Source organism: Cebus imitator, unplaced genomic scaffold (genome assembly GCF_001604975.1).
Source record: "Cebus imitator isolate Cc_AM_T3 unplaced genomic scaffold, Cebus_imitator-1.0 Scaffold658, whole genome shotgun sequence".
In the NCBI taxonomy this organism is placed as follows: domain Eukaryota; kingdom Metazoa; phylum Chordata; class Mammalia; order Primates; family Cebidae; genus Cebus; species Cebus imitator.
The window spans coordinates 11,388-20,227 of NW_016107973.1; positions in this window are offsets into that span (position 1 = coordinate 11,388).

Below are 8,840 nucleotides of genomic sequence, written 5' to 3' on the forward strand. Positions count from 1 at the left end.
AAAAAAAAAAAAAAAAAAAAAAAAAAAAAAAAAAAAAAAAAAAAAAAAAAAAAAAAAAAAAAAAGGAAACAAAACAGCAACCACAAATCACAACTCAGAAGCTGTAAATGGCTAATAAGTTTAAGAGACATTAGATTTAAAATACCTAGGAGATTTAAGGTATTAAATCTCCTAGGAACTCCCTGAGGAAGAGAAATTGATTCCAAAAATAAAAACTATGTTCAATTTAGAAAGATAGCTTTCATGGCTCACGCCTGTAATCCCAGCACTTCGGGAGGCCGAGGCAGGCAGATCACGAGGTCAGGAGATGGAGACCATCCTGGCCAACATAGGGAAACCCCACCTCTACTAAAATACAAAAGAAAAATTAGCTGGACGTGGTGGCGCACGTCTGTAGTCCCAGCTACGCGGGAGGCTGAGGCAGGAGAATCGCTTGAACCCGGGGGGGCGAGGTTACAGTCAGCCAAGATCGCGCCACTGCACTCCAGCCTGGTGCCTGGCGACAGAGCGAGACTCTGTCTCAGAAAAAGAAGATAGCTTTCAAGAGCCTGTGATAATATATGCAAAGACATGCCTTAAATGAATTTAAGTAAAATTCAGTTGCAGGATTAAACAACAAAAGCTTATTAAGAAAAACTGAAGAAATAAAGGTCATGAATGAACTGTCATTTCAAAGGTCACGCTGTCAGGCCTATTTCCCGTAATATCTTTAACAAACTACTTATTCTACTCCTAATAAATTGGTTCACGATTAAGAAGGACAAAGAATCTCATGGTTGCTATTAGATAACATCCTATGTGGTAAACTCCATGACAGAAGCCTAGTAAACGATTTCTGAACAGTCCCCTCTACAAATGATAATTTTATAAATCTACTTGAACTTTTAGGAAGCCAATCCTTCTCTTAGTTTGGTACAAGGCACAAGAAGCTTGTACACAACAATCTCTGGATTCATATCAATAAATCACCGTGATTTTTTTTGTTTTAAAAAAAAGCAAACAATCAACAGGGAAAGAGCCACACCATTTTTCTTCACAATCTGCAAGGCTAAACATCCCAGGGAGGCTCTCACTGGTTCATTTCCGGGTCACCTCTGTACAGTTTCAGCCAAGGCTGGTGGTGGCTAAAGGGCGGCAAAGCCTTTATTGCCTGAGCCAGTGGTGACCGTGGCATGAGCTGCTCTCATAGGACGCTCCCATCATCCACATGATGCAAAATTATAATATAGAGTCTTTCTTTTGTTCCTTTCATTCTTGTTTTTTTTTTATTTTTGAGACAGAGTCTCACTCTGTCTCCCAGGCTGGAGTGCATTGGTGCAATCTCAGTTCACGGCCACCTCTACCTCCTGGGTTTAAGAGATTTTCTTGCCTCAGTTTCCCCAGTAGCCGGGACTACAGGTGTGCACCACCAAACGGGGCTAATTTTCGTACTTTCACTAGAGACAGGGTTTCATCATGTTGGCCACGCTGGTCGTGAACTCTTGGTCTGAAGTGATCCACCCGCCTGGACCTCCCAAAGTGCTGGGATTACAGGCCTGAGACACTGTACCCTACCTGTTTTCTTAATTTATAATACAGTCATAATCTTTATTGCATCAGGGTGTTTCCCTTTTAAGTTCAGGGGTACATGTACAGGATGCACAGGTTTGTTAGAGAGGTAAATGTGTGTCATGGCGCTCTGCTCCACTGATCATTTCATCACCCAGGCATTAAGCCTAGTAATCATTAGTTATTGTTCCTGATCCTCTCCCTCCTCCCACTCTCCACCCCCCGATAGGCCGCAGTGTGTGTTGTTTCCCTCTGTGTGTCCATGTGTTCTCATCATTTAGCTCCCACTTATAAGTGAGAACACGTGCTATTTCGTTTTCTGGTTGCATTAGTCTGTTCTCAGGCTGCTATGAAGAAACACCGGAGACTGGGTAATTTATAAAGAAAAGAAGTTTAATTGACTCACAGTTCCACAGGACTGGGGAGGCCTCAGAAAACTCACAATTATGGTGGAAGGAAATGCAAACCCGTCGTTCTTCACGTGGTGTCAGGAAGGAGAAAAAGTGCAGAGTGAAGGGGGAAGCCCCTTCTAAAATCATCAGATCTCGTGAGAACTCACTATCACAAGAACAGCGTGGGAGAACCGCCCCCACGATTCTGTCACCTCCACGTTGTCCCGCTGGGGGATTATGGGAATTACAGTTCAAGGTGAGACTGGAGTGGGGGACACAGAACCAAACCATATTTGTGATCCTCCATTTGTTTGCTAAAGATAATGGCCTCCAGCTCCATCCGAGTCCCTGCAAACGACATGATGTTGTTCTTTTTCATGGAGGCATAGTACTCCATGGTGTATGTGTACCACATTTTATTTATCCAGCCTATCATTGAAGGGCATTTGGGTTGATTACTTATCCTTGCTATTGTGAATAGTGGAGCAGTGAACATACGTGTGCACGCATCTTTATAATAGAACTTATTAACATTCATGTTAATATTAACAGTGACATCACAGGAGGAGAAAGGAGGAATCATCTTAGTTCTCTTAGTGCCTCATCATCTTTTTCTTAGTTATTGCAAGGGGCAAGAGACATGCCTCACTACCAGCTACAGATTTACATCTCCAATTCACTACCTTTGAAAGCAAGTGTGCAAAAAGTCACAGAGCAGGCAAAAATCATTCTCTGCCCCTCTTCCATGTAATAGGGAAACACCAAGGAACACACATACGGTTTCAGTCCCAGTCATCTTCCCCGCTTGTGCCAATGGCTGTGGCTCATGGGCTGCAGGTTCCTCTGTGGTGAAATGAGTGGAGACTGGGGCTTGACATCCTCTTTGGACACTCCCATCATCCGATGATGCGTAAAGTTTGTGTTTTAAAGAAACAGGAGGTTATGGACAAAAAAAGGAATAGAACTGGGTAAATCTGAAGGAATTGGAAGAGTAATTTCAGAGCTCAAGGACCTGGAATAGCGAGATGCTTCCTGGAAATTCCATTTGGCTCGTTCCTGTGCTGTCTGGAACAACACTTTAAAAACCAAACACGCTTTGGAGAACGCTGTTCCTTTCTGATGACAGAGTTGTGTACCTGCTCCACAACACCACATTTCACTCAGTGACTTAATTCTCGTTATGCTAATTGTATTGCTTTAAAATGCCAGTGTTTCTGTCAAATAGGACACAGGCATAAATTTCTGAATGCATCCTTGCATATCTACTGGGTAATTTGACATGACTTTCTGAGAAATCAACCCCCTTCGGATATTTTACCACGGACTGTGTGTGTTTTACTTGCAAATTCAGAAATCAAAGAGGCACATTTGAAGCAGAGTTAACTATGAACTCTAACTGGGCTTGGGGTGGGAAGAGTGAGATTTCAAGGGGACTGATACCAGTGAATCATAGGAAGAAAAAGGAAAAAGGATGTTTTGATGTGAAGATGGGAAGAAGCATCTGAACATTTGATATAGCATTTCAGTGCGTGATTGAGGAGAAGGGGAACCTAGAGTGCAATCGTGATGTCATGCTGTGGTTTACTGAATGCAAAAACTAAGGGAAACAGCTATACTGTCTAAACAACAAATAAGAAGCATCAATGTAGGGAAAGTAATATGAATAAGACAAACATAGTCCAATCAATCTTTTTGTCAGCATTCCCTGTACATGGAGTTCACTTCAGAACATAAGCAATGACCCAAACACAGTACAGAGAAAACGGCATCAACAAGTTTAAAGAACAATTCCTATTCTACGCTCCCTAGAAATGGAATCTCATTTGTTTAGATTTATCTCATTCCGCTCTTCTTCAGGCTAGAATCTTTTGTTTTTGGAAACCGTCATCACTGGCCTCTGTGCGTCATGGGGATGGTGGACTGTTGTCGGATGGAGCAGCACAAGCTTCACACAGATTCATGTAAGCCGGTGAGGCACGTCCAGCCCAGGAGCCACAGCCCAAAATGTGACCAGTTTTCCTGATCCGAACTAGTAAGAGTTAGTCGTCCAGAGGTGTTCCGTGGGAGTTCAAGGGGAAACCTGTGATTACGTGGTTGTGCTTCTTTGGTCCTTCCGTTGGTGGTATGCTTTTAATGCTGTTGATGGAGGTGTATTCTATTTGTATTCTAGGGACACTGCAAAAATATTCCATAGACCGGCTGACTTAAACACTATTTATTTTTAATCTCACAGTTCTGGATGCCAATTGTCACCTTTTTGTAGGAAGAACAATCCTGTTGGGTAAGGTCGACCCTCATAACTTCACTTTAACCAGATGACCTGTGTAGAGCCTCTCTCCAAATGAGGTCACAGAATGTCATCACAACATCCCCCAAATCTTAGCTCACTCCAAAATCAATTATCCAACAGCTCACCTAAAACTCTATATCTGGAATGGGTGAGTCTCCAGGTCTGACTCATGCTGAGGCAGGATTTCTCTCCACCACTGCACCTGTGAAACTAGACAGGTTATCCGCTTCTGAAATACAGTTATGGGACTGGTACCGGATAGGGCTTATCATACCAAAAGCAGGAAATCAGAAAAACTACTGGAGTTCATGCATCCTTAGCAAGTTTGAAACCTGGTGGAGCAAATTCCGTTAGATTCTAAGGATGGAAAAGATTCTACTTGGGCTTAATGTTCTGTCCTTGAGGCCCGATGGGCGAACAGCTTCACAGCCTAAGCCCTGGGCAGCAGAGCGGGGGCTCTCACTCTAGCCTGGGCCGCTGCAATCCATCCCTCTGAAACCGAGGAGGTGGTACAAGTTCCTGGAACTCAGGAGGTGACTTCCATTTCTGGGACCAAGAGAGAGATCGTCCAGTTCCAGTCCCCTAGTACGGTGCCCCTGGTTCTTGGCAGAAGTGACGGCCATGCCGACCTTTGACCCAACTTTGGAGTCCTTCGTCCTCTTCTCGAAAATGAAGAAATGGTTACAGCTGGGTACTTCAATCAGTCCCTTTCTTTCCTGTACGATCCAGGAACTCTAACCGCCTCCTTTCATTTCAGCTCCTCTTTGTCCCCTTCATTTCATTCTGGCAACATTTTTTCTGCTATAAAATTCTCAAACACTTTTTGCCTTCCCATGGAATTCACATGAGTTCAGGCCATCAGACAAGAAGTTTTCCGCATATCTTTCTTGAATAACCCTATCTCCCATATCTCAATTCCTAACTTCTGCAGAGATGGTTTATAGGATCCATGAGCCACATGCCTCACTTCTTTAGCTGATGGTTTTCCAGGAGCACCCTTTGACCTGTTTCCAGAGCAAGGTATCTGAACACTTTGAGTACCTTCTGAATCATGAGATGCTGGCTTCCTTTTCTTCAGTGCTTCCTTGGCTAAGTTCTTTCTCTTCTCTCCCATTTACTATATGGATCTAGGAGAAGCCATATTAAATCCTGAATACTTTTCTCAACTTGCTGCTGTAGTGGCCAAGGGTCCCCATGGCCCTCTCAAGTTTTGCTGAAAAATCAACTCACGGAAGGAACATCCATAGGACATAAGGCACACCAACTTATTTAACCAATATCCCCAGGAGCCTTTAGTGTGAATAGCTGAAGACACACGGGAAGTTATCTATTTTTATTCCTGGGCTCAAAGGAGTATGGACAGCTGTGTATAAATAATGGGACAAAAAGCCTATGATCTAACGCTAATAGACTGAGTGGCCAAAACCGTGCAAAGCCTGTCCGTCTAAACTCTGCGTGGCTTCTCCAAGCAGACAGTCCTTTCTCCTGGTTACAGGGCACGGCCCTCTCTGCAATGGGGTTCTTGTGACTTCCATTCAAACAACATAGGTTAGATTACTTCTTCATAGCCAGTTTTTACATGAAAAGATGGAAAATATTACAATGCCATTTCCAAGATTTTTAACAGCCTTTAGAAAAAAGGGCTTCTGGTTTCTAGGACCCACTTTCGGGAAGAGGGATCCTGTTCTCTGTGATTAGCTCCTGGGCAGAATGGGAATGAAAGACAGGAGACACGGAAAATTTTTTGCATCAGGGACTACTTCTAAAGCCTCACAATTTTGAGGTATTGTGCTCTGAGCCCCAATACTAGAAGTCAGCTGCATGTGCAAGTTCATCACTTACATTTTCTACTTTCCTCGAAAACTCTAAGAACACAATACAGCCCAATTCTTGGCCACTGTAAATCCAGGATCACCTTTCCTCATGCTTCCCATAACATCTTCCTAGTTTCCGTCGGACAACTCACCACAAGCACCTTTAGCACTCACAGTTCTAGCAACATATTGGTGATCATGATATATGTATTCTCTAAGTCAGAGATCCTTTCTCTACAGCAAAGAGTTCTTTCTTAGCCCTCGTTTGAATTGCATTTGGGGTTCATATTTCCCCCAGCTGTCACCTAAAGGCATTCTAGGCTTCTTGTGTCATGCGTGTCTAAACGCTTCCAGTGTCTATGCATTACCTAGTTCCAGGGCGTCTTCCAATCTTTCCGGTGTTCCTTATAGCATCGTCTCACTGCTTGGCAACATAATCTCTCCTAGTCTGCTAGGGCTATTCTGACAAAGTACCACAGACCAGGTGACTTAAACAGCAGAAACTTATTGTTCACAGTTCTGCAGGCTGGAAGTCCAAATCAAAGCGTCAGCTGGGTTGGTTCCGTCTGAGTAGTAAGAGACACAGATCTCTTCCAGGGATATTTCCTTGGCTTATAGATGGCCCACTTCTCCCTATGCCACTTCCCATTTTCTTCCCTGTACACATGTCTCTGGGTCTAAATTCCCCCTATTGATATGCTTCATGCACTCTAGATGTATTGGTTATAGCCCACCCTAATGAATGTAATTTAACTTGGGTGCCCCAGTAACGAACTCATCTTCAAGTAGGAGAGCAATGAGGGGTCAGGAGTCTAATAGATGTATTGGGGATGGAGGGATCTTAGGTTGCACACTTCTTATGGGAATCTAATGCCTGATGATCTGTCACTGTCTTCCATCACCTTTATATGGGACTGTCTAGTTGCGGGAAAGCAAGCTCAGAGCTCCCACTGATTCTACGTTACGGTGAGCTGTAAAATTATTTCATTACATATTACAATATAATAATAACAGAAACAAAGTGCACAATAAGGGTAATGCACGTGAATCATCCCCGAACCATCCCCACAACGTCATTCCATGGAAAAATTGTGTTTCATGAAACCGGCCTATGGTGTCATAACGGTTGAGACTGCTGGTCTACGTAGCGTGTGCTGGCAAACTGCAATCCCAGGACTTGTTTGTTATCTTAGCCTATGTCTGGGAATGGGGGGAATCTTTTTGATTACTCCTTCTCTGAAGAGGGTATTGCATGCAGTCGCTATTGAACTTCAGTACACTGCTGAGAATTCTAATTGCCAATGGTGAAAAGATTGATCCTTTGGCCTCCTAAATTTTATTAAAAGGACTTTAGAGATTTATTATTGATAGAAAGGTTACGTGTGTGAAAGACACATAATGTTATGACAGCTAGCCTTAAACCTTTGCTTGACAAAAGTGACGAGCAAAAATCTGACCCAAACAAAGATAAACTCCTGTGTCTGCTCAAACTGCCCCTGTGGGAATAACAACAAAGGCCACTCCACCTTGCGGCCTTTGAGTTCAAATTTTGTGCTTTCAACTCAACACAATGGGTCGCGTTCAGGGTCAGGAAAACAGCCCCTCTTGTTTGGATATTTGCTTGACTTTTGGGGAGTACCTATTTCTTATTTACCCATTTCCCTTCCTTGGATTTCTTTTTATTTCCTGTTTCTTTCATCTGTCATGAAGGCACATGAGGCCTTTTAGTCATTGTGTGTACATAGCTGAGAATCTAAGACTGTAGAAAATTTGGTGGGACAAATATGTGGGTCGTATCCTGTTAATGGCTAGCAAACCTTTCTTTTCTCTTGGAGTTTGTGTCTGGGGTTTGGGGATTTTCTGGACTTGGTGAAATCTGCATTTCACCTTTTTGGAGACACCTCGTGCATTCTTGGTTGAGTCATAATCTTGGCTGAACTTAACTGAAAGGTTACCTGTACTTTAAATAAAACAAGACAAACAGGAAAAGGACAAACACCAAGAAATATCAGGTGTTTGTCGTGGTTAAAATCTAATATGGAGAAGTTTCCAAGGATTTTTCAAGAGCTCAATATTCAAAAGTTAACACAATTTATACTAATATTTAGGATACACACACACACACACATGCACGCACACATATTTATATGTTTATATTTAGAGAGAGAGAGAAAGGTAGAGAGAGAGAGAGGTTTAAAGCCTCTGTTTTCTGTAAACAAATCTCAGACCACTGAATTCCTCTCTTCTTGAACTCCTGCTTAGCATATGTGCTGCCTTAGTCTATCTCTCCATTTACTTCTCTCTGTCCCTCCTTTCAGTTGCGATCACCAATGCCACGTGAGAAGACCTAAGTCCCTTTTTTTTTTTTTTTTTTCACTTTTGCAACAGCCTGAGATCCCTTAAGGAAAACGGAAAAGGCTCCACACACTCTTTTTGTGGGTAAAAACTTCCATGATTCCTCATGGAACACCAGAAGCAGCAAGTGGTCAGATTCCTCTCAAGTCGAAAGCTCTACTCTCTTTTGAGCTGTACCCCTTGTTCTCCTTAGCATTGATATGGTTTGGCTGTGTCCCCACAATAATCTCGTCCTGAATTGTAACTCCCACAATTCACATATGTTGTGGGAAGAACCTGGTGGGAGGTAATTGAATCACGGGGTGTGGTCTGTCTCATGCTGTTCTTGTGATAGTAAATAAGTCTCACCAGAACTGACAGTTTTAAAAACGAAAGTTTCCCTGCACAAGCTCTCTTCTCTTGTCTGTCACCATGTGAGACGTAACTTTCACCCTCTGACAG